General features: G+C 38.7%; 1 protein-coding gene across 1 annotated transcript in view; it reads right to left on the bottom strand.

The window, feature by feature from the left end:
• The window catches only part of VRK3 (VRK serine/threonine kinase 3), a 1,531,785-nt gene that overhangs the window by 1,373,707 nt on the left and 131,361 nt on the right, over nucleotides 1–26,717 (bottom strand). The gene's annotated exons all lie outside the window — the stretch shown is intronic.

Below are 26,717 nucleotides of genomic sequence, written 5' to 3' on the forward strand. Positions count from 1 at the left end.
CAGTTTACTTGCATTTAATAGTCTATAGTTAGTTAAGGGTAATCTAGGACTTGCACATAAAGCAAATACAGCTGCCAGAATTTTACTTACCATTACATTACTAAACCAGCAAAGTTCAAAACATATCTGGTAGCTAATTTAAAGTACTAGTATTACTACAACTGTTAGGCAGCATTACTTTGGTGTTTGGGAATTGGTTATGGAAAAGGTTACTAACATAAGATTTTCCAAACTCATTTAAAGCCTCACATGATAATTAGTCAACTGAAGTATCAACTCCATCCACACTACAGGTTGAATCATCTCAAAAAAATTTTAGATAATAAAACGAAGCAGAGAACAGTGATGCTGACCTTCAATCTGTTTAAGATAATATATGTTTGCGGTGAACAAATATAAAATCATCCAGTGACAGACCAATACAAAGAGACCCATTTTAAGAAAAAATTTCCTTCTAAACATTAACACACAATTGGGAAATGTATTGTAATAAAGGGGGGGGGGGTTGCTTTACAGGGAAAAAAAGAATAATTGCAAGGACTTGTCTATATACAACAAATGTGATACTAATCAATACTTTAAGAAAAGACTGACATTCTGACTGAGAAAATTATCAGATTACATACAGTGGTTCAATACTGTCAAAAGAATATAAATAAAATAAAGCACATGGTAACAGTTAGACTGCTCACAAACTATCCCAGGCAAACTCCCAAAAAATCACACCCACTGGGGTTTCCAACATGGTTGGACACTGAGTAACAGCTTAATTCTAGTTCTCCCAGTGTAAAAACAGTAACTTAGCAAAGAAAGCCAGTGGACATAGATTTCTGGGTAAATTTCAATAACTGGCTAAAAGTGCACTGCCTGGATGCCAGGAAAAAATACAGAGGACCTGAAGGAAAATCATCTACAAAAGGCGATGAAAAAATGCTGACTGGGAAAAGTACTGCAGCTAATCAGCAAAAAGCAATGCAAGCTCCAGACATGACTTCCAGTAACCTAGAAGAAAGTATATAGCAACTGCACCCATACCTAACTAAAATAAATTAAACGCTGATGGAATGTATCAACTCAAACAACAAAGGCTGGAAAAAAATGATAGAAGCTTTAAACAGATATTCAGATAGGGTGATAAACTGTAAAAGTCAGGAGGTCAAAGTGAAGAAAAGGCTGGCTGAATATGAGACTGCACAAGAACATATGTTTCAAAAGAGAACAGAATTAGCAGACAGGGCATGTAGGGAACACCCGAGAAGCCGGAAAGAACAGACTGTATTAATTTTATGAAAGCACAAATAAGCAAACTGGACCGGTATTCCACAACAGGAGTTGTTAATTGAAAGAGCACATCATGTGTATGCTCCAAACCTGGCTATCAGAAAACAACCTAGACCTTTAATTGTAAAGATGCTATCTTATTAACAGAAGGAGTTTATTCTGACAGTACTGTGACAGAAGGAAAAAAAAATAGTAAAAGTGAGAGACAGCTGAGTATTTGTGGAGAATGACTACTCAACTGTGCACCAGGAAGAGGAGTAAATTTATCTCATTACTGAGGGAACGTTGAGATGCAAGTATGAGATTCAAACTGCTGTACCGACACATCTTCAAAATATTTTTCTCTGGAGAAAAAATTTTTTTTTGATGAAGTACAAAGTTTGTCCAACAAAAAGTGAAAAAGAAGAAGATTCTGCTTCTCATTCTCCTAGTCATAAAGAACATAGACTGTGCCACTGAAACCTTTTCCAATGTTTCAATGGAAAATGCTTGTAAGGGGGACAAAAGCACGAGTTGACTAGAAGAATCAAGGGTACACTAGAAATGAAGCAGAGAGAGGGTTTGGGAGAAGGAGATGAACAGGAATAAAACAAGAAAATATGGAAATATTGGACTGTCTTGGACTTTGTTAAATTTGTAAGGGACTAAAGCATATGTCCTACTTCATGTCATTAATGTTCAGAAAAATACTCAGGAGAGGGGAAGAGGAAGGAGAAAGTTAACTAAAGTAAAACATTTGTTTTTCTTAATAGCACTATTTAAATAGTACATGATTTTTTTTGCAGGATATAAAGTATTTTCTCAGTTATTTCTAAGTGTAGTGGGGATACCAATACAAATAGGTGTTCTTTTCTCTCTTCTCCCTCTCCTTGTTCAGTTTTAAGAAATGTAAGCAATGCAGTGTAACACAACAAAGATCTGGTTAAAAAAGCATGACAAAAGAAAAACTAGTGTGCCTTTTCTCATTCTTGCATATGAGAATGATTGGGTTAAGGCCATTAGCTTACTATAGTAACAAGTTTTATGAAAAGAAAATGAGAAAGAATATTGATTACAAGGCTTTTTTTCTAGTAAACAGTTATGTCTGGTTCTCATGTCTCTAGCAGACAAGCTGATAGAGCGAAATTGCTTGGATAAAACGTGCTCTGAAAGCATCCAAAGTGTTTTCCCAGCTAACAGAGTTATAAATATAAGACAAAACCAGACACCACTTAATAGAACGACAGGCTATATCATGTATCTTAGCATGGAAAACCTTTTAGGTTAGCTTGAGTCTGTGTGCAGCTATCAGTTTTGAAACATTTGTTTTTATTAGGAGGGTAAAACTTCAACATTTGAAGATGTACATAGTTTTGTGTGTTATTACGTTATAGGTTTTAGGGGGTATTGGTGCATGTGTATATTTTTGTCTGAGGCTTTTCAATAAAACAAAAAAATCTGTAAGATGTGACAGGCTCAAATGGAGATGACAAGAAACAACTGTATAAAAGGTGAGAATAATCATCTCTCAAGAATATGATGTTTTCTATACTGTATTTAAATGTTAATGGTCTCACAGATAAATACAAAAAAGAAAGAGTAATGAACTAAATTAAAAATGTAGAGTGCAAATAGCTATGCTACAGGAGACACACTTGGAAAGAGAATACCCGGGGCAAAGAAAGAAGTATTTCTAATAATTGTAAAAGGATCTCCAGTAGTAAAAGAAGAGGATTAAAAAAAAGATAATAATGGTAACGTTGCAGCACTAAGGGGCTACTGACGAGGGAGGAGGATTACACTGGCATGTATTTATATTCTACCAAAAACTGCTATAATGGAGCTTAAGAAAATTCTGGGAGAAATAATCAGCTTTCAGCAAGAAATATTACTTATATGTGGGGACTGGAGTTTGATTTGCAAGCATGAAAATGTGTCTGGGGCCCCAGAAGAGAAAATATAACAAAAGGAGGGTAGATTTTTAAAGAAATTTATGAAAATATTTGGCATGGAAGATGTGAATTTAGTACTAGGAGTTTGGAGTGGATTTACATATTATTCCCCAAGATACAAAAACTGGGCTAGGCTACACAGAATTTCATTTCACAGGAACATGTGCATTTAATTGTAGGTCTTGATATGCACCCAATAACTATTTCAGATCATGCGCCAAGAATGCCAAAGATAAAAACCCGGGGAATTAAATAAAAATGAGACACTGGTGTTTTTATCTATTTATATTTTATCTATCTGCTGAAAAAAAGAGAGGAATTTAAGGAATGTATAGTGGAAATTATTCAGGAGCTATGAAAGATAGAAATTTCTTCTGAAAATATATAGTTAGGTAGTGGGCTAAAATTAAAGTGGATTTTAAAAATAGGGTGGAAATAAAGGGAGATATGGTTAAGAAGTAACAAGAATTATTTATAGGGACTGACAAATGTTAAAGTATTGTAAAATAGGGGGAATCTCACAGAAGAAGAAAATGAGTAAATGCAGAACACTAAACAGAAAATAAGGGATTACCTTGATACTATGCAAGAGTTTAGAAAGACTGCTGTTAAGCAACTATTTTTGATAATTCTGGAGTACAAAAAACTTTTAGCACAACAATTCAGGCAACAGAAAGTAGAAAGGGCTGTCACCAAGCTTAGGCAGCCTTTAGCAAAGAAGATAACAAGGGATCCTGTGGAAGTATTAGAAAGATTTTGGAAATGCTATCTGTATAAAGCAGAGAAATATGGAACTCAAGAAAAAGTACAAATGGAAATGTTTATGGAATAATTAAATATGCCAAGGTTAGAGGTAGAGGAGGCTCAATTACTAACAGGATAGGAAGAGATGAGATAAAAATGGTGATGTATAACCAAGCTACAGGAAACTCCCCAGGAATATATGGCATTACAGTGGAAGTTTGGAAGCTGAGGGATAAAACTGATAAAGATCTGGAAGCTTTTGTTTAACAGTATTTTAAGAGAAGTACCAACATCCTGGAAGAAAGCAGTGGTAGATTTAATACCTAAAGGAGGGTAAAAATCCATCACAGCCAGCTTCTTACAGGCCCATTCAATACTAAACCATGATTATGAAGTATTTATGTCTATAATGACGAGAGTGATGCCAAATTTGATAGGCATCAATGTGGTTTTGTGGAGGGGGGGGGCAAACATTTGACTGCATTAACAGAACATGGATCCAGAGGGAAGCAAACTGTAAGAAAGTGCCACCGTTGTTGGTGGGTCTTGATGCAGAGAAAGCATTTGAGAGAGTAAGCTGGGACATTATGAGCACAGCAATGGAAGCATTTGTATTCTCTGATAAAATTACAAGGTTGATTAGGAGGATACATGAAGGATTGGAGGTGAAAATTAAAGTAGGTGAGGTCCTCTCTGCATCTCTGCTTCAGCAGAAGAACCAGACAGGGGTTTCCTCTCTCTCTTTTGTTATTTGTTTTATATTTAGAACCACTGGTAAAAAAAAAAAAGGGACTCCAATCCAAGAATATAATTGGTATGGTATTGAAGAAAAGCTGGCTCTATTTGCAAATGACATTATTTTATACCTAACAAAAACAGAAAGGAACATTACAGTGCTGTGACACACATTAAGACAGTTTTAAATCTTTTCAGAAAACAAGATCATTGACATTAAAACAGACGCAATAATGGTAAATTAAGTACCCCATACAAATTGGTTCAGTAATATCTATACTTATGATGACATGATAAGATGAAGTATTTAGGGGTATGGATTCAAGATGATTCTGGTGTAGCAGCTAAGGATATGTGAGAAGACTCTAAACAAAAGATAATACAAAAACTGAAAAAATGGAAGCTCTGTTATATGGTTGTCAATAGTAAGATACGAGCAGTTAAAATGTTTTAGTCCCTTTAGTCTTGCACACAAGTCAGTCATATTTTTATCATCCAGAGGAGAAGTTGTGGATAACAATTAATAAAGAGCTGAAGGATTTTACCTGGGAGGGAAAGACGGCAAGAGTCAAGTGGGATAAACTTAGTCTTCCATTAGAACTGGGTAGATTGTGATTACACGAAACGAAGAACCAACAAGAAACATAAATCCACAGTCAGAAATCAAACGATACTAAGCGCTTTCACCCATCGAGCTGGGCATCATCAGAGTACAATTAACATGTTGCTAGTCATCCCTTAAATACTTTTAGAATGCCATTAATCTAATAATTAATCAATTAGTTAAAAAACAGACATTAAAGACTTTCAAGTCCATTCAAATGGACAATGCGTTCTTAGAACGCTCATTAGAACTGAAACAAGTCCCTAAGGGACTACGGATCTTTAAACTGCCGCATGGCTTTGAAGAAGGAACTGCTTTATTTTCAGAGCTTTTATCTTTATTCGATATAGCTGGCCTTGATTTACTGAGACTTATTATTCGCAATAACATTGAAAAATTAAATATATTGAATGAGAAGTTATGTCAACTAGACAGAAACATCAAAGCAGACCTTCTCTTTGAGCAAAACAAATTCAGACTGGATAACATATATAAAGACATGGACAGGTACATTAACAAAGGTCTTGAAATTAAAAACCACAAAACTGAAAGAGATATTAAAGATTACAAAAATAACAAAGTGTACACACATTTTAAAGAATACAAAAATATGCAACATTTTAATCACAATTTTGGAAATATTAATCATGATATGCAAAACTTTAATCAAGGTTCTGAACACACAATCAGACACAATACTAACAACAATGAAGAACTACCAACAGTTTTTTTAGACCAGCCGGTGTTGAGGAGGTCGGAAAGAATAAGGGACAGACAGGGCAACAACAAATACCCACCACACAATCACTACAACAAGGGGGAACAGAGAATGAATCAGTGGTACAGATAAATACTTCTTTTGATCACCACGGTCCCAACACTGATTTGATTACTCACCAAGAATTGGGTGATTGTATTATATCTACACTAGCTGGTTTTAGTTTATTTAATTATACCAAACACAATTTTGACATTAACTACTTAGGATTGTTTTGTAAAGGTTTTAAATTTGTACCTTCATTTTATTTGGACATTGGTAGTGTGTTGATTAATTTGAAATTGTACACAAGACTTTTAAATTTAAAAATATTTTTTCATTCTAATAATCTCATTTTAGATTCACATTATATCACCCCCAAGCGTTCCAGTACTTTTATTCCCCCCCAACATTTTTTAATTCAAATCTTTGAAAAACTTTGTGAAAATCAAATCAGACGAGTTTTAAACAAGAAAGCTGTGACTAAATTTAATTTAACTACAGCTGAACAGTTTTGTTTAAAAGAAATAACTGGTTCTGATAAGTATAGGATTATGAAGCCAGACAAAGGTGGAGGGGTAGTCATAATGTTGAATAATGACTATTCTGCAAAAATGACAGATTTACTATCTGAGGATACATACGAGAAAGTGACTAGGTATGAAGTAAACAAGGCTTACACCAAAATTGATTGGTTAATTTATGATTATTTGATGGACGCAAGTATTGATCAAAACATTTATAAATACATATCTGTTGAATTTCCTATCACGCCTTCAATTTTTGGTATCCCAAAAATTCACAAGGATATACAAAACCCTCCATTAAGACCTATTGTCTCAGCCAAAGGTTCAAAAACTGAAGCTTTAGCAGCATTTGTTGACTTAAAATGCAAAGGAGTTTTGAATAGTTTACCGCACATTCTTAGAGACTCTTGGCATGGTTTAGAATGTGTAAGAGAATTTAGTAAAAATTTTGATTTTCAAACCAACTTTCTGATGGCTACTATTGATGTAGTAAACTTATTTTCTGTTATCCCCCATGAAAAGGGGACAGAAATGTTTAAAATTTGTCTAAATAGACAACGGTTTTAATCATTCTGAAAATCGGTTACTTACATCCATGCTAGAACTAGTTTTAGAAAACAATTTTATTTATTTTAATAACAATTATTACATACAGAAAAAAGGTGTAGCTATGGGGGCCAGATGTGCCCCCATTTATGCTAACTTAGTTCTAGCACAATGGGAGTTTGAATTTGTATGCACCAGTGTATTTTGGAAGAAGATTTTACTTTACCTACGTTACTTGGACGACATTTTAATTTTCTGGGGAGGATCCAAGGAAGAATTTACTGATTTTATTAAATACTTAGAACAGACTACTGAATTTTTAAAGTTTACAAATCACATTTATGAAAACAATGTGGAATTTTTAGATATTAAGCTCTCAGTTGTGAACAACACTATCGCATCTACTTTATTTAGGAAAAAAACATATTCAAATTCATTCCTACACTTTGATAGTTGTCACCCTTTTTTTCAAAAGAAGAACTTGGTTAAGGGCCAAATGGTTAGATTGTCTAGGATAATAAGCGACAATCTATTGTTTGAATATGAACTAGACAAATTAATGACTGTGTTCCAAGAAAGAGGTTATCCCTATGACCTAGTATCCAAAATTAGTCAAGAGGTAAAAACAAAGAGGTTTACGACATACAAACCTATCATTACTTGTGACACGCAGGAGGAGGTTATTCCCAAGGTTAATATTAATAGGAATGATGCATTAATTATTCCATATAACAACAGAACAAATGAGATTGTGACTTGTATCCAAGAAGTATGGACCAGTGTTATAGACACAGATTTAGAGATTTCAAAAATTTTAGGAACCACACCTAATATAGTATTTAGTAAAGGGAAAAATTTAAAGAAATTATTTGAAAACAACACTAATAGTGACTTGTTGAGATATTCTAAGATGAGTAAGTGTGGATCATGCCAAGTCTGTAGATTTATTAACGATGGACCATACACTACTATTTATAATTATGGAAAAACTATTAAATGTCCAGGCCACTGCAACTGCAATTCCACCATGGTTGTTTACTTAGCAACATGTTCAGTATGTAACGCATTTTATATAGGGAAAACTATAAGACTAAAAACACGTATCATTGAACATCTTAGTGATATAAAAAGACACAAGATTACTAACATGTTATTTAATCACAGTATTAATTGTACAAATTTTAAACGATTTTTATTTTTTGTTATTGATAAAATACCAGTTAATGTACACACAGGTGGAGATGTAAAAAACTTACTTGAAGCCAAAGAATGTTTATGGCAACTTAGGTTGAATGCTAGCAAATGGCCTGGTTTGAATGAACAAATTTCCATTTCTAGTATACTTAAACTTCGATCTCATTTTATATGAATTGATTAAATGATTTATTGTGTATTTTTAAAATATTTTTTACATAAACACACACTTTTTTCCATATATACATATTTTTAAATGAATTATTTATTATATTAAAAGATATTTATATTTATTATTTATATTTGATAACATAAAACATTTTTAAAAACAGTTTCACTATTATTATTATTTTGAATATATGTAACTATATGATAGTATAATTAATTGTTTAATTATTGACCAGTATACTACATTTATTTAATATTAATAAAATTACCATCATACTATTTTCCTATTTTCTTATTCAATCATTTTTAAAAATTTTTAAAATTTTCAGTATTTTGTTTAATACTACATTTTAAGATTATATTGATTGTTGCATTTCATATTCATTGTACACAAATATTTGATAAACATAAACGCTGTCTAATATCTACATCTATATAGTAAGAAATTTCTAAATGGGTTGAAGTACCTTTAAGAAACTCATATTCTGTTTTTTAACTAATTGATTAATTATTAGATTAATGGCATTCTAAAAGTATTTAAGGGATGACTAGCAACATGTTAATTGTACTCTGATGATGCCCAGCTCGATGGGTGAAAGCGCTTAGTATCGTTTGATTTCTGACTGTGGATTTATGTTTCTTGTTGGTTCTTCGTTTCGTGTCTTTTGAATAAATTAAATATTTTACAAAGACCGGGACTCAAGGTTGCCGTTTCTTTTCAGCTTACTAGTTTACTCAGCATTTTATGACGTTAGATTGTGATTACCCAATCTGAAGCAGTATTTTAGAACAACGCCTATATGCAGCACAAGTAAAAAGCGATAATTCAAAGTGCAAAGAGATGATGGTGAAAAGGGGGGGGGGCTCAAGAAACAAGTTGAGACTGGGATTTTGGATGCAGACCATTAAGGAGTACAACAATAACCATACAGAATATTATAAAGTAGCAAAAAGTATTCTAAAAACTAAGCCAACACGGGAATGGAGAAAGGAAATTCTGCCAATAGGGATGACTGCAATTAGGGATACAGACAACAGGCAAGAGAAGGCTAGAATTTATTGGAGAAAACTGGCAAAGGAACCAATGCATTGGGAGCAAATAACTAGAGCAGGAAAGGTAACAGAATGGGAAGACACACAGAATTTATTCAGACTGCAGGTTACAGATTGCCTTCCCTATCAAGGACTGATAGAGTACAGGCAAAGCGAAAGAAATGGGGGATCCTAAATGAAAGACCAGCACAGGTACAGTTTTTAGAAGACTAGAACAGAAGTTGCTGTTAAGAAAGGAATAATTAGTGCAGTATATAAAATATTGCAGGATAACTATAGAAATCAGAGGAGGTTAGAAAGGATTGGGAAGAGAGACTGGATAAGCAATTCACAAAGAAATAATGGGGGGATATATGCTTCCCAAATATGCAACAAAGTCTAGAAGATTTAGGATCTTTGCTTGAAAGTGTTTACATAGTTGTTTTTACACCACAAGCAGACTCTAAAGAATTTTTCCTCTGGTAGTGAACAAATGCTTGAGGTGTGATGGGCAAGAAAGATGTAACTGGCAACATATTTTCTGGGAGTGTAATGAGTTGGCAGACTCTGAAGATTCCCTGCAGGCTGCTCTGTCAGAGATGCTGGGTGAACAAACGGGTGTAACTAAGGAAATGACTTTTTGAGCTACGATACATTATCAGAATAGCCTAGACATAGTAAAGGCCTTGCTGAGTCTAATTATGGTGACTGCCAAAAAAAAGCAATTACTAGAAAAAGGAAATCAAAGTCTAAACCAACTTTACTAAAAGTAACAAAAAAGATAGTAACAGAGATATAACGAGTGGAATGGGGAGCTTCAGAAAAGGGTAGGAGCAAATTACAGAGGGGAAAAAAAGGGAAAATGGGGGATCAATACATGCAGAGAAGGAACGAGGTTTAAAAGTAGGCAGGAACTGAATTGAATGACCTATGCAATGCTTGACTGACAGTGACTGCATATTATAAGTGATGTACAATGTTTGTAGCTACAGTTGTGTTAACATGGTTTGTAATGTATAATGTTTGCTACTGAGATTGTGTTGGTATGGTTTATTTTCATTTATATAAATTTAAGATTATCTATATCATGCATGATAATTCAATACATTTTTTTTTTGTTTAACAAGAAAGCACACCCACTGAACATTCGGGGGGGGGGGGGTCACCAACAGGTTTTTGCAAGGGGCAAAAGAAAAAAAAATGTACTCCCCATGTGGAGTGATTCACCCCACCTCTCCTTACATATGTATCTGTGCATATACCACTTCCACAGTCACACAACGGAAAAGAGAATCTAGTTAAGTGGAAAAGATCACTCTTACATCTGAGAGAGAGAGAAGCAGTGTTAAAACATTCCAGGGACAAATCTCTTTGGGGAATCAAACCTAGGTGCAGTTTTATATGGCAAATAATTGGAAAGGATATTGATCTTGTTGATAAGACCCGTTATATATTAGTAACAGGATTAAAACAAAAATAAGAGCTGAAACATTACTACAGTTTGGACACAAGTGATTCAGAAAATGAAATCTCTGACAAAATTAGTAAGTGAGCTAAAAGAGAGAAAAAAAAAAAGGGTACTTGCGTATTATCGCAACCAGATTTTTGCGGTTGCGACCTTCGCATACTTCCACACAAACAAGACCATGAAACACTGTAAGGTGGTGCTGTGAGTCAGTTTGGCTATGGACTAACTTTGAATTGCTTTCAGGAAGGCAAAACATTTGAGAAAACTCTCTTCCTGTTTTCAGCGTGCATTACAGATGCACGCTTGAAATGTCATGCCTGCTGCCATTCTGACGAACGGATTTATTTTGTATGTCTGGAATGAATCCTTCAGAGAAGGCAAACACACACACAGTAGTGATGGTTTTGGTCCCTTTTTTTTGGGAGGGGGAGGCAATTTAGAAAGCTATATTCAGGTGAAAATAAAAAAGCTGCTACCATCCACAAAGTACTGGAAGAAGAGCACTGTCCAGCAGTAACACGTATTTGGAAGTGCACTTAGTACCTGTAATAAAGAGGTGATTTTGAGTTTCAGTCTTTATTTCCAAACTGTGTCCAGTGCTTCATAAACGGCGACACTTTGTTACCACCAGAAGTGAAAGCATTCACTGTAGTTTATGTAAATCAGCAGTGTGCCTAACCTAAGAAAGGCAGCAATCCCTGAACTTGAGAGATTTACAGTCTCCTAACATCGCGGGGTGTATTTGATGATTCGCTTTTCCAGTAGCGGACATCGTCCTTTGAAATGCAGGTACTGCAAAGCGGAGCTTCACTGTAGAGTTACAGGAGCAAAGAGGTACAAATTCGCACCCTCTCTCCTCTTCCTGGCTCATACCCGCAGTGACAGGTAATGTTTTCTTTCTTACAGACCCCTTCTTAGCTGAAGCAACCTCTTTCCGCACACACATACCGAATTATGGCAGTGCGGAAATCTGGTTGCGATAATACGCAAGTAGCAAAAAAAGTTTCTTAGCTTTTCTGAAGTCTTGCTACTAAAAAATGTATACAACAGAAGAAAATAAGAAGTTATGTACCTACCATAACGTTCCATGTTAGTTGTCTTCTCTCGCCTTCTTTCTTGCTTGATGGGTTCGGAGCCGATCCCTCGGCTCCGACTCGGCACTTGCTAAGCTCGAGAGTCACTTTTACCAGCTCGAGGCAGCCCCATATCCCATGATGCAAGGCGGTAAGTACCCAGATCTCATTTGATGACAAAGGGCAATAGCACCAAGCATAAAATACTTCCCAAAGGAAGAAAGAAAAATTACAGATGGAAGAAGGACCAGGTCTGAATGGTCTTTAGCATAACAGTTTCTTATAACAAGGTCTGTCCAGGCCAGGGGGAAGGAGGGAGGGTCGCAAGAAAGAAGGCGAGAGAAGACAACTAACATGGAACGTTATGGTAGGTACATAACTTCTTAATGTTAAGTTGTCAATCTCGCCTTCATTCTTGCTTGATGGGACCGCGTCCCTAGCACCTCTATCCTGGGTGGCTCAATGGAACAAACTCTTGAGGACTGTAGAGCCAAAACTGGCTCTGTCCCTGGAGGCCAAGTCCAATTTGTAATGGGAAACAAAAGTGTGAGGAGTGGCCCAAGTGGCCGCTGCACAAATAGTGTCCAAAGGAAGTCTAGCTTGAAAAGCTGTAGAAGTAGCTAAGCTCCTAGTTGAATGTGCTTTAGGTTTTGAGCACAGCTGTTTTCCCCTGAGCGTATAAATTTCAGAGATGACCGAAGAAAGCCATCTGGACAAGGTCACTTTAGAAACAGGAAGGCCTTTTTTATTATCCGCATAGGAAACAAAAAGTTGATCAGATTTTCTAAATTTTTTTGTTCTGTCCAAATAATATCTAAGTTGACGGTGGACATCAAGATAATGTAGCTTTTGTTCAGCTCTATCTGAATAGTTAGGGAAAAATACAGGGAGATCAATGGATTGATTCAAATTGTTCTTTGAAGCGACCTTAGGCAAAAAGGTTGGGTTAGTTCTCAAAGATACTCTGTCTTTGTGAAAAACCAAATAGGGGGGTCGAACCGAAAGAGCATGAAGTTCAGACACCCTCCTGGCAGATGTAATAGCCACTAGGAATAAAGTTTTCCAAGAAAGATATTTCAGGGAACAAGAAACAGCTGGCTCGAAGGGGGAAAGAATCAAGGATGTCAGCACTAAATTTAGATCCCACTGAGGAGGAGGATTCCTGATTGGAGGCTTTAGTAGGAAAATTCCTTTCAAGAAGGCCCTGCAGAGCCTATGGGACATAATATTATGATCTGCGATCCCGACATGAAAGTTGGAGATAGCAGCCAATTGAACTCTGACTGTGGAAGAAGAGGAGCCTGCATGAAAAATTTCTGCTAAGAAGTCCAGGACTGCCTGAACAGGGGCAGTAAAAGGATCAATATACTTGGCCTTAGCCCAATAAGAGAAACGTTTCCATTTGCTTGTATAAATCCTCCTGGTAGAGGATTTTAGTGAAGCTACTATGATGTCTCTAACTGGGTTAGAGATCAAAGGAAGCCTGGCTAAGGAAGGAAGTGGAGCAACCATGCTGTGAGGTTGAGAGAAGGGATTGACCGGTGCAGCTGACCCGATTGGTGAATCAGAAGATCTGGCACTGGGTCCAGATGCCACGGCTGCACCAAAAGGTGATGGAGGAACGGAAACCAAACTTGTCGAGGCCAGTAAGGGGCAATGAGAATCAATTTGGCTCTCAAAGCGGTAGCTTTCTGGATAACCTGAGGGATCAGAGGAAATGGAGGGAAGGCATAAAGAAGTCCCTGGGGCCAATCCTGGGTCAGAGCGTCTCTGGGGGGATGGCCTGATGGAGGGAAGAGGCAGAAGAAGTCTGGACATTTGCTGTTTTGGGGAGTAGCAAAAAGATCGCAGCATGGACGACCCCATTCCAGAAAAATCTCTTCCGCTATAGATTGCTTGAGAGACCACTCGTGAGGCATGAGAATAGCTCTGCTCAATCTGTCCGCTACAATGTTGGTTTTCCCAGGGATATGCGTTGCTACCAGAAACCGATGAGAGGAGATCGCCCATTGCCATAGTCTGAGCGCTTCTCGACACAAGGGGTAGGACTTGGTTCCGCCCTGTTTGTTGATATACCAAACTACAGACATGTTGTCTGTGTGGACTGCAATTGTCCCTACGGGAAGAAAGTCGTTGAGGGCTTGCAACGTTAAAAGCACTGCTCTCATCTCCAGGACATTTATGTGCAGATGGTACTCGAACGGCTGCCACGTCCCCATGAACCATCCTGCCCTGATAATGACCCCCACCCGATCAGGGAGGCATCCGTGGTGACAGTGGCTATCGGGGATGGGGTACAAAGTACCTGCCTTGGTGAACCTGAGGAGATGTGATCCACCAAGCAAGATGCTCTTTGCATGTCTGTGTCACCAGAATCTGGTGACGCATTGGAAGTTGCTGGTATGACCATTGTGTGAACAGCATCCACTGAAGAAGGCGCATGTAGAATCGAGCCAGGGGAAGAAGAGTAATGGCCGCAGCCATGAGACCTAATACCTTTAGAACCATTCTGGCCTGAACTTTCTTGTTGGCCAGAATGATCCTGACATGACTCTGAATGTCTGAAACTCTTTGATCTGTAAGGGTAGCTGACATCTTAACAGTGTTTAAGTTTGCGCCTATGAAGGTAATAGATTGGCAGGGCGATAAGGATGACTTTTCGAAGTTGATTGAGATGCCCAAATGAGAACAAAGGTCTATTGTGTAATCCCTGGCTTGTATAAGCTGATGCCTGGTGGTGGCTGACAGGAGCCAGTCGTCGAGATACGGAAACACCTGGAATCCTTGACGTCTCAGGTGAGCCGTGACCACTGCCATGCATTTGGTGAACACTCTGGGGGCTGTAGTGAGACCAAAGGGCAGGGCTCTGAACTGGAAATGACTGGACCCCAGCCGAAAGCGGAGAAATCTCCTGGAGCGTCTGTGAATTTTGATGTGATAGTACGCATCCTGAAGATCTATTGAGCACATCCAGTTGTCCTTCTGTAAGAAGGGCAGAATTGACTGAAGAGTGACCATTCGGAATCTTGTCTTCCTGACAGACTTGTTGAGTCTGCTGAGATCCAATATTGGTCTCCAGTCTTTTTGGGGACCAAAAAGAACCTTGAGTAGATTCCGGGCTCTGAATGGTCTATTGTAACTGGCTGAATGGCTCTTTTTTGCAGTAGTTTTGAGACTTCTAACTCTGCAATTTCCCTTAGACCGGGTGGTACATCTGGAAGGGAATTTGAGGGGAAGGGACTTTCCTCGAAAGGAATTATGTAACCCTTGGATATGATCGACTGTACCCATCTGTCTTGAGTGAGGGAATGCCAGGCTTCTGGGTACAGTGATAATCTTCCCCCGACTGCCTCCAAGGAGGGACAGCCGGGCAACACCTCAGGGATGCTGAAAGGGCTTGTCAGAGAGAGGCTCTCTGTTTCCCTGGTTTTTCGGACCCCCTCTGCCTCTAGAGCGGCGTCTGTTGTTGTTACCCCCTCTGCCTCTAGGGGTAAACTGACCACGTGAATCCGGCCTTTCTGTCCTTTGGGATAAGGTCTAGAAGGGGTGGAAAAACGGACTCCAACAGCAGAAAGAGTCTTGCCGTCCTGTTCGCACCTGGTCAAGGTTTCCTTCACCTGAGGGCCAAACAAAGCTGACCCATCAAAGGGAGAATTTGTGAAGGACGCCTTAAAGGGATCCGCAAAATCACATAGCCGCATCCAGGCTTGGCGTCTAAGAGCCACACCTGTACCTGCGGCTCTACTCGCTCCATCCGCAGCATAAGATATTAGCCGCATGGAGGAGTTTGCAATGGAATTGAGGGTTCCTAGCTGCGAAGCAATTTTTTCTTGAGCCCCTGCAGCTGTAGGATCCTGAACTACTTCACCCAGCTCCTTAAGGATATCCCTCTGGAGTCTGGTGAAGTGACATAGGTAATTCAGCGAACGCATAGCAAAGGTCGCTGAGGAAAACATCCGCTTACCGTACCTATCCATGGTCCTAGAGTCCTTATTAGGAGGATGGACGGGCACGGAAGGATCTGCAAGTTCCTTTTTGGTGGCCGCAGCCACCACCATGGCATCAGCGGGGACACCCTTAGTGAGGAATTGTTTGTCACACGGGGCAGTGATAAATTTTGAAGGCCTCCTAGGGACTGGCTCTACAGAGTCAGGAGCTGCCCACGCCTTTTGTGCAATAACCTGCATAAGGGGATCGAAAGGCGGAGACACCCAGGAGGTGGAGGGCCGAGATCCAAACGCCTCTAGGTATACTGACTCATCCTCAGAGGGATTGTTGGTGGGCCAGTTTCCCCTCTGTTTCAGGAGTTCTAGGATGTCTGAGAAGGAGACATCCTCAGAGGGGGATCTAGGGGATCCCTCTGACTCATCAAAATCAGTATCCGAAGTGACAGACTCGGGGGAGTCTACATGCTTCCTCTTACAAGTCCTCTTCCTAGGAGGATCTCCCGAAACATCAGGAGAATCCTCGGAAGAGGGGGAAATTCCCAATGGGGAAACCTGAGGCGGAGGATCTCTGGGTCCTGTAGCAAGAGAAGTGGCAGAGATGTCAACAGGTACTATAGAGGGAGGAGCTACGGGAACAGACTGCTGACTGATACCAGTGGCCAGCACACTCTTCATCACCTCGAATGCTCCCCTCCCAGGCAGGTCCGAGAGAACCCGTTCCGAAGAGCTAGGAACTCCAGGGACCACCGAAAGGGAAGTCTCCGAGGCAGATGTCGGAGCCGAGCTCACCAAGGCCGAGGCTCCAAGGGGAAGAGCGGGCTCGGACAAGGGTCCGATGCCACTCACCCTCTCGGAGACCATGGAAGCCCGACCACCGAATCCCTCTAAGGAAGGTCTCGAAGAGGAGATAATAGTAGAGGCTGAAGGAACAGAAGGGGGTATCCGTCCTCCAGCCGTAGCAGTAACCATTCCCGAAGACTCCAACTCCAAGCTCTGGGGTAGAGTTGAAGGAGGAACTGTAACGGGGTGTGGACCAACAGTCGTCTGTTGAGACGGACTATGTAACATTTGGGCCAGTACCTGTGACTTAAGTAATCTACTGACCACTCTCTCTAGGTCATGATCTGACAGTCTGGATGACCTTGAAGATCGGCTCCGATGGCTCCGTTCCGAAAGAAGAGGTGAAGCCGGAGCCGAAAGTATCGGCTCCAAGGAAGGAGACCTCGACCTCTTCCTGGAATGAGCCATCGGAACCGATACCATAGATCCTGTCGGAGCCGACAGGAAGCCTCGATGTATCGGCTCCAGCCGGAGCCGATACAGCCACCAAAGTAACGGTGTTGGAGCCGATCGGAGCCGACACCGATGCCTGTGCCACATGGGTGTCGGAACCGATCGGAGCCGACACCGAAGTGGTCGATGCAGATTCGGCACCGATAGCCATCGGCGCCGAAGGCTTTGTTAAGCCAGAATCGGCTCCAGCCGGAGCCGATCTCGACTCGGAACGAGTCGGAGCCGAGGCCGCAGGCTTAGAAACAGAAGCCTGGGCCTTGGAAGATTTAGCTGATTTTGATGGAGCCGACTTAGCCGGAGAGCCCTCCGGCTTAAGAAGGCCCCTAAGTATCAGCTTGTTGCGTCTTTCCTGCAGGACTCTCTGGCTGAAGGAATGACAAATAGCACAGGAGTCCTGCAGGTGAAGAGGCCCCAGGCAATACAGGCAAGAAGTGTGACCGTCTGTCAGAGACATCTTCTGACAGCACGAGTCACACTTCTTAAAACCTGAGACCCTCTCCTTTGACATGGTGCTTAAAACACACACACACACACACACACACACCAGTCAAAAAATTTAAATTAAAGAAAATACCAAAAAGGTATTCCTAAACAAACACACACACACCCTAACAGGGAGGGGATGGGATGGGTAAAGTTTGACTAAAAAATATTAAAAGAGACAGGGAATTTCTGTCAGGAAATCTAAATAATTAACTTATAATTAACAATAAAGGGTTTTTTAACAAAAAGGGGCTTTAATATCAATAAAGTGAATCACTTACCAGGAGCTGGTAAAAGGAGGACCTCATAAGCGGCAAACGAGATCTGGGTACTTACCGCCTTGCATCATGGGATATGGGGCTGCCTCGAGCTGGTAAAAGTGACTCTCGAGCTTAGCAAGTGCCGAGTCGGAGCCGAGGGATCGGCTCCGAACCCATCAAGCAAGAATGAAGGCGAGATTGACAACTTAACATTGTGCAAGTAGAATCTTAGAAGGGGTGGTGCAGTCAAGTTTTGGGTTTATGGAGAACTTTGAAAAATAAGTCATTTGTAAAGGATGCTAAGCAATTGTGCGTTAACTGTACATAGGAAAGCATTGAAAAAGGAGATCAGTTGAAGGACTCCCCTAAAAACAGATAATTGAAAGTTTGCTGGACAGCACTTAGAAGGCAGGCAAAAACAAATGAGTGTTAGAATGTACTTTGTAGGCAAGCAGGAATACACAGAATAGTGCTAGAAGGCACTTTGTTGGCAAGTTAGAATAGATGAAAACAGTGCTAGACATCACAGGATATTAAGATGACAGAGTAATAGCACAGAAGCGGAGAACAATGCAAGGATGATTTTTTTATGATTTAAGAAAAGACAGAAAGGGCAAGTTTGTGGTAATGTGAAATATTATAAAGGTGAATTTTTAAGATATTCAAATGAGATGAGGAACTTCGTGACTGACAGGATTAGAAAACAGTAATTATGAGGTATAATGGGTAGCGTTTACATACAGACCACGTAATTTAAATTTTAATACAGGACAGAAGAAGGACACTGTAATGATAATATGGTTATTAAAAATGCATGGTACAGGGACAGTTTAATGTAAAGTTAGTAGATGAGAAAAGGCCGTGTTAGTGGCATGTGATTTTATTCAATCATCAGAAAACAGGGCAGATTCAAAGTAAAATATTACGCCATCACAAAACAGGGCAATTTCAAAATCAAACATTACAAAAGAGTGAAATTCTGGGATGTCTTATGAACAAGAGACCTGCAAAAAATGGCAGATTCCCAAACAACAAATGTAAAATGTAATTTTTTTTTTTTTTTTTTTTTACAAATAAAAGGAAGCACAATATAGTAGGTAAGGAACCCATATGGTGACACTGGCAGTGCTTTGCTGTAGTTGCATGTTACTGGAAGAAAAGAGTAAAGCAAGCACGAGATGAAAATACTGGATTTCAGAAAATATAGAAAATACACAAAGGCAAAAAATAAAAGCAGTCAATAGTTATGTAACCGTTTTAAAAAGGAAGACATTGAAAGATGGGAAACCATGTATGAAAGCTCACAGCGAAGCAGTTGTACAATCCAGTGGTCCACAGGGTATACCAAGGATACCAGAAAGCCACAAAAAATGGAAGAAAAGAAAGAAACAGATGAAATAAAAATCACGTGACTACAAAAAAAGTTAAAAAAAACCTACAGAGCTGATACACATGGAAAAATATTACAAACAACATTTAAAAAATGGGCACAAGGTTTCTGATGCGCACAGATAAAAAAATCTGAAATGCCAGTATTAGATAACTGGGAATATAATACAGGTGCAAGAAGATAATTACAAATGAATGCATTCATTGTGCTAAATACCAAGTTGGGAATGGAATACAGAGTTTTACAAAGCTGAAAATATTAAAATATGCTTCTGGAGGAGGAAACACAAAAAAACTTTAAACAAAGACAAAGCACAAGTTAAAGTGAGAAATCATGAACATTTAAGGAACAACTACATAAAAATGCCATGCTCTTCCTCCCAATCACAGCTTTACCTTTCCTTTTAATGTAACCCTTTAAGTGCCACATCCAAAGAAGGCAAGGCTTAAGCAATTCTTCCTTGCTTTCCTGTCTGCACTTAAGACCACCAATGCTCTCTGCCCTGATAACCCTTTCCACCATCATTTCAGTTTTCCTTTGGGGACTGGCAAGTTATCAGATACATCATACTGTGCATGCAACATGATCTGCCACTACAACTAGTCATTTGCAGATGAGCTGACAAGCACAGGCATAAGCGGCAGGAAACCTGACAGTTCCAGCTGAGACAGTCAGCAACTAAGATAGGGACATTTCAAATTAAGATGTTCACCGGTCTTACAAAGAATACTATGAGGCCATTGTTTCATCTTGAAAACAGACCACAAAACTTCATTGAATAACTCACTGCTAGGAAAGATTAAAAGTTAAGAAGAAATACTAAAACTGTTTTCTGAAACACTGAAAGTGAGCGATATTATTTCAATGTATAAGGGGACACCAAACGCATAGAGAAACTAGGCAGAGACAAAAATCAAAATCATGTTTGCATGGGAAAAATGACGTATAAAATAAAACTAACCTCAGAGTTATGCACCAAAAATAAAGACATGAAAGTGTTGCAGCTCTTGACAATACCAGTCATTTAAAGCATCATCAAAAACATTAATTGATAGATTATGTTATTGGGAAAAGGAATAATTCCCAATAAATGGAAGTTGATATTTGGAGTACCAGTATAAGTGGAGACTGCAAGATAAGACATTGGAATTACAGACTAATAATTCTCAAATTTACTAATGGAAATGTTACAGAAAGACTGATGCAAAAGAGAGCCATACATTTTGCAACAACTTTCAGTTTAAGTAAACATGCATCCAACTGAAAATAAAAGAATAGAGATCTTGTCAATCAAGTTCAGCAACCTTACGAAAGGCTAATAAAGGAGAAAGTGTGGTGGCTATACAGCACTTGATCTGCGTAAGACATATTTCACTAACAGTGAGCAAGTAGTGGCATACTAAACTCAAGATTACCTACAATTCTGATTAGTAGAACGTTTCAAAACAGCAAATGATGCTCTCTAAGCGTTGCTAAGATTAAAAAGTAGAAAAGGAAATGTTTTATATATAATGCTCAGCAAGGAACCACTCAGCAAGTGTAAGGAAATGGTACATAAAAGTCTAATAAAATGACTGAATATATGCAAGAGAAAGAAATATGTTAGGCACAAGAGTATTCTTGTTCAAATGTGGTTCCATCATATTAGGCTACAGAGGAAGTACTGTAATTAGTTATTAAATCTTATACAGAATGGGAACGAAAGAGACTTAAAAAAAAAAAAGTAACTGAAAATGCTCAAGTCAGATGGGTTACGAATAAGTGCGGTCTTCCACATGTTCTCTTCCTTAAAAGAAGCAAATAATGGGTAAGACGTGAAAGTGGAGTACAAAAAAAGAGGTACCCGAGTATTATAGCAACCACATTTGGAGCAGGAGAAGTGGCTTACTTCCAAGTCCTTCTCCTGCCGAAATATGATGTTAAAGTTAATTTGCAAGTGTGCGTCACTGAGTTATGTCATTACAATGACTTTTCTTTCAACAGATTTTGCTGTATGGGGAAATGAAAGGTCAGACTGTCAACTAAGTCGAGAGCATGTAAGCACCAGTAGCTATTGACAGTTTGGGGGTCTTTGACACCATTATTTGACAACTTGCACCCGTTTCATCTGGTAATCCAATTTACAGGCATGCAAAGCAATGGCAATACCCAGCACTCGTAATGTGACATCACTAACTGCAGTTGGTATGGTGGCTTGCTTGCTTGCCGGTCTTTTGTTGGCATTCTTTGCTTTTTACTACTTTACCCGCATACACCACTGCACTAATTAAGCCATACAACATGCAATGCAGGTTCAGCCTGCAAATGTATTTCTTTTTTCACGGTATTTAAAGGAAAGTGACTCGGAACACTTGCAGGGAAAATCTGACAGCTTGGGCTCCAGCTTTCGGGTAAACGCAAAGTTTATTGTTGAACCCCCCCCCCCCCAAACAGTCAGTTGCTTATGTTTCAGTCTAAAGTACGGAGAAACTTTGAGAAAATGGAACACTGTGCAGATGCATCACTACTGGCATATTGTCGAGTTGTTGAGAATGTGGTTGCGATAATACGCAAGTACCAAAAAAAAAGATTATGAAGCATAAGACTAACCTGGAAAATGGAAAACTTCATAGAATATTTATTTAACAAACAACCATAAGTTATTGGAATAAGCTCAGCTACCCCCCCCCCCCCAAACAGGACTGTGGATCAGCTGAGCTTAGTTACAGGGTAGATGGAGGACTGCAACTAACAGCAAAACATGAACATTAGATGGACTCAAAGCCTTTTTTCATTTATTATCCATGTAATGTCTATAATGAGTTTTATTTTGTTTGGGGACAATGCTGATTTAAGTTCTTGCCAAAAAAGCACAGGCAATGAAACATTGGGGTTGGGAGGGTAGCCTAATGGTTAAGGTGTTTGACTTGCAAACACAAGGTACAGGGTTTGAATCTCACAGGGGATAATTGGCTAGGCTTAAAATGGCTCACCAGGACAGTTAGCCTAGTACTAACTTATGAACAACTGACTCTAATGTTTGCTATGAATTAAATAAAAATAAAATTATTACCGACCATCTGCAGTATATCAGCATTTCTTCAGGCTGTTACTTCTGTAGGTATTGTGACTGTCTGTCTTCTCAGTGTGCCATTCTAGCAATTCAGATTCATTTTACTGTGCTTCACTTTCATTTAACCATTTCTTCCTCAAAGACTGCGACTACTATTATATTTTTCTTTCAAAGTCAGCAGATTAACACAGATACAGAGAAGCAAACTAAGCAGTGCTCTTGACATCAAGGCTGCCATTCCCACCACCCCATCTTATATACACCCAACAATATTTTACATTAGGACTCAACTGGATATGCAGAGGCAAGTGCCACCATCACCCACCTCACCCAACCAGTGTATCATACTTAACTGCTGGCCAGCACTTTTCTGTGGTCACTGTGAATCTGTCATCCCTCGCACACTTCTGTTTTTTGTTACAATCTTTTAATTATAACGTCATAACTTTTATTTTTCAAGAAGAAATTTTTTTTGTGAAACAAGTTATTCTTAAGATGAGCCATTAAAAAAACAGTGTAACGTTCATCTGGGGGCTTCCACTTCCAGCACCATAGGCAGCAAGACACTTAAAATTTGCAACTCTAATCATTATTTGAAAACTGGAATAAACTGAAAAGTATCTCTATTTCAAGCCCCCCCCCCCCAATAACACAAACCAAACAGCAGTTTGCATTATAGCATGGAGCAATGTTAATTAATTTGTTACTGACATCTACAAAGTAAACTAAACTAAACATTTCAAAATGCCGTCAAGTTTCTTCAAAACTACATAATGTCATTTCATTTAACTACTTTCAAGGTATAAGTGTGTATACTGAAGAATTGAGGCACTACTCATAATAGATTTAAATGCACAGCTTCCTGTAAATTGTAATTTAAAGACTGCTATTAATTCAATAACTTGTATTTACAAAGAAAAATGCACAAAGTATACATTTTCAATTCACGTCATAAATTCAACATACTTCACATATCAGTCAAGCCACCTCTGTAAGCTAGCGACAATACAATAAAACATTCAGCTACAGCAAACCAGGTGTGACAGCTCAACAAAATCTTATATAGTGATATAGGGCAAGTTCCTGTAGCAAAGTACATTATAAAATAAAATCTTTATAGAGAGACTCCCCTTGAACCTTAATGAAATCAGCTCGGTATAATTTTCTTTTGCAGTGGCAAATGTAAAGAAAGTCACTGTACCCCATTCTGTAGTCAAGCAGCACAGCAACCTGTATATAACAAACCCTACATTAGCTGGCTAGTGTGATTCTTTTTCCAGCTCCTTATTATTATTCTTTTTAAGTGGCTATTTGCCCCTTATGCCACCCCACCTTTACATATCAGATCTGGTGGGGTAGCAAAGTTCCCCCATATTAAAATTAAGAGGAAAAAAAACATTGGTACTAGTTACTTGTAACAATCAAGTTTAACTTGTTTGCATATATCCCTTGGTGAATGTATCCTCTATTTCCCAAAGGATCCTGTCAAGTCTGTGCGGGATATGGTGGGGATATGCCTGACCCCCCGCCCCCCCCCCAAATTGGAGTTCTGCCTCCCATACCCATTTATGTACAGGACGGGAAGAGATGGCAAAGTTCCCCACAAATTAAAATCCTAACAAAACAAAAAATTATTGGTGTTGGTTCCTTTTATCAATCAAGTGTAACTTGTTTGTGTACTTCCTTTTGTGAACATCACCCATACTTTGTTTACCAAGAAAGTCAGACATGGAACCAAGCCAATTTTCAGCAGAGGCCCAGGGAGAAATGCTCCAGATGCATGTCTTTGTAATGTGGGAGGAAACCGGAGTACCTGGAGAAAACCCACACGAAAGCAGGGAGGACATGCAGACTCCATACAGAAGGCACTCCAGCAGAGAATCGAACCAGAAAACCTCTTGTTGCGAGGCAACAATGCTACTGCTGCACCACTGGGCCATCCAACTTCCCAAAAATACTTCCCAAAGATTCTTGTAAAGTCTGCCATGGGTGTTTTGGGGCTGTGCCCCCCTTACTAATACAAACATCCTTGGGGTCACACCATTTGTAATGAAGGGAAACGAAGTGAGAGGACTACAAATACTAACACTTGAGAGTAAGCAGTTACTACATTGCTTGCACACAGCATGCCTTTGATCACTACAAATAAAATTTGTACACTTATTACTTTATTTATATTTACTGTGCAGAACAGTACTGATTCATTCATTTTCGATAATTACTTTATTTAATTCAATGTTGTATGGAGCTGGAACCTATCCCAATAAGCAGCAGATATAAAGCAGGAAACAATTCTAAATGGTTTCCATTCTATTACAGGACATGCATACAACACAAGTACATCTAAGCATTACCAATTTGCTTACCCACACATTTTTAGGATACAAGAGAAAACCACTACTATGTAAATTCTTTTTACATTTAACTTTCAGAAGCCACGAAGGAGTGCTATCACTATTTTCACTGACCTATGTTGCTATACCATCCTTTCAAATAACACCTTAAAATTATTTTCAACAAAAGTTTCATATTAGGTTTGCAGCTGAATGTTAAGCTTCATACCTATGACTTGACTTTTTATTTTAATCTTACAGTAACCCCAAAACTTAATAAAAATATATATACTTATACAAGATGACTTATGGGACCACCTGTCTAGAGGTAATCCAACAATGCAAGCACCTACATTACAAACAAAATGCGCAAGTACAACAGAAAATTACAAGCAGCATTGCACTGAAATAAATTATGCTCTACCTGCCTTCTTTCACTAAGGCAATGCTGCTGCTTAGCTCTCATCGCATTAAAAACAAATCTCAACAGAGACAAGGACAACTCCAGAAATAATCAGTAACACTTTTAAACTATTAGTACTATTAACCTGACACACTGAAAGAAAATGTGAATTAATAGGGTCTATATCAGATAGCCAAAGTTCCTTAACTCTGAACATCTAATGGTCGAACCATTATGCTCGAAGTTACAGAACTTAGACTACGTAAAAAAAAAAAAAAACAAAACGGATTAAATAATAAATTGTTGTAAGCAGGGGGCAAGCCCCCCTGCACACCCCACGTAGGGGGCTGCGCCGCCAAACACACCGCTACTTAACTATACCAACTCCGAGATTGCACCACATTGAAGTGAATGGAAACCTCCGCTTATGGAGATTTCCATTCAAAAGCTTGAACTTTTACAAATTCGAACGTATGGTCTCGACTATATGTGGTTCGAACTTGTAAAAGTTTGACTACGTGATAGGAACCCAAATTAATATCAATAGTCTGAATAAAAGTTTAACGGTAATTATCATCAAGTGTAATTCACCACCTTTTCTCCAAAGGTCACCAGTTTTAGTTGGGATTAAGAGGGGCAGAAATACAGTTTGAGTCAAAATTAGGGAGATTTGAGAGGTATATAATACTGCTGAAAATGCGTACGGAGATGAAATAATGTGTAGTGAATTTTGTGGTCTTCACTCAGGACCTATGCACTGCTTTTCAGTGTAGCTGGCTAGTCAACAGAACAGGCATTGTTGTATAACAGTACCTCCTTGGATGTACAGTGTCAAGTCCCACCACCCAACACCCAGTGATGTGTTTGAATAATGAATGACTATTCATGGTGATGTTTTCACTGGCCTCATGAATATTCATTGAGAATTTGGCAAATTAGCTCAAGGGGGCAATACAATTCAATAACGATAAAGACACGGCAATGTAACTGGAACTACCACGAATTAAAGACACAGTGTATGATGTTAGCAAGGAGCTGTTTATTAATACAGATTTATGCAATAAGACAAAAGGTAGTTACACGGCATGCATACCTTTCAACTGTCTCAGATTTATCCTGATATTTAGTAATTTACTGTTTAATAACATAAAAATGTTCATTAAGAAACACCTATCTGGTTTCCGCCAGAGACAGATGTTATTACTTTGCCTTGGTCCACATTTTACAGGGCTAGGGTTAGCCATCATACCTCTCAACTGCAGAGATATTTGCAAAATGTCCAGATTTTTGCTTCATATTTGTGGTCCGTTTCTCATAAAATTGTGGTTTTCTGGCAAATTATTGGTAAATCAGAGGGCTGAAGGCAGAAAATAGTGACAGATATTTGACTTTCAGACTTCATACCCTTCAGAAAATTCACACTAATGCAAAACTTGTTACTCTATCAACCTTCTAAGTTTGTAAGAGCAATATTTAAAAAGTGCACCTATTTTGGG

The sequence above is a fragment of the Protopterus annectens genome, chromosome 16.part0 (genome assembly GCF_019279795.1).
Source record: "Protopterus annectens isolate FY-2018-M chromosome 16.part0, PAN1.0, whole genome shotgun sequence".
Classification (NCBI taxonomy): domain Eukaryota; kingdom Metazoa; phylum Chordata; order Ceratodontiformes; family Protopteridae; genus Protopterus; species Protopterus annectens.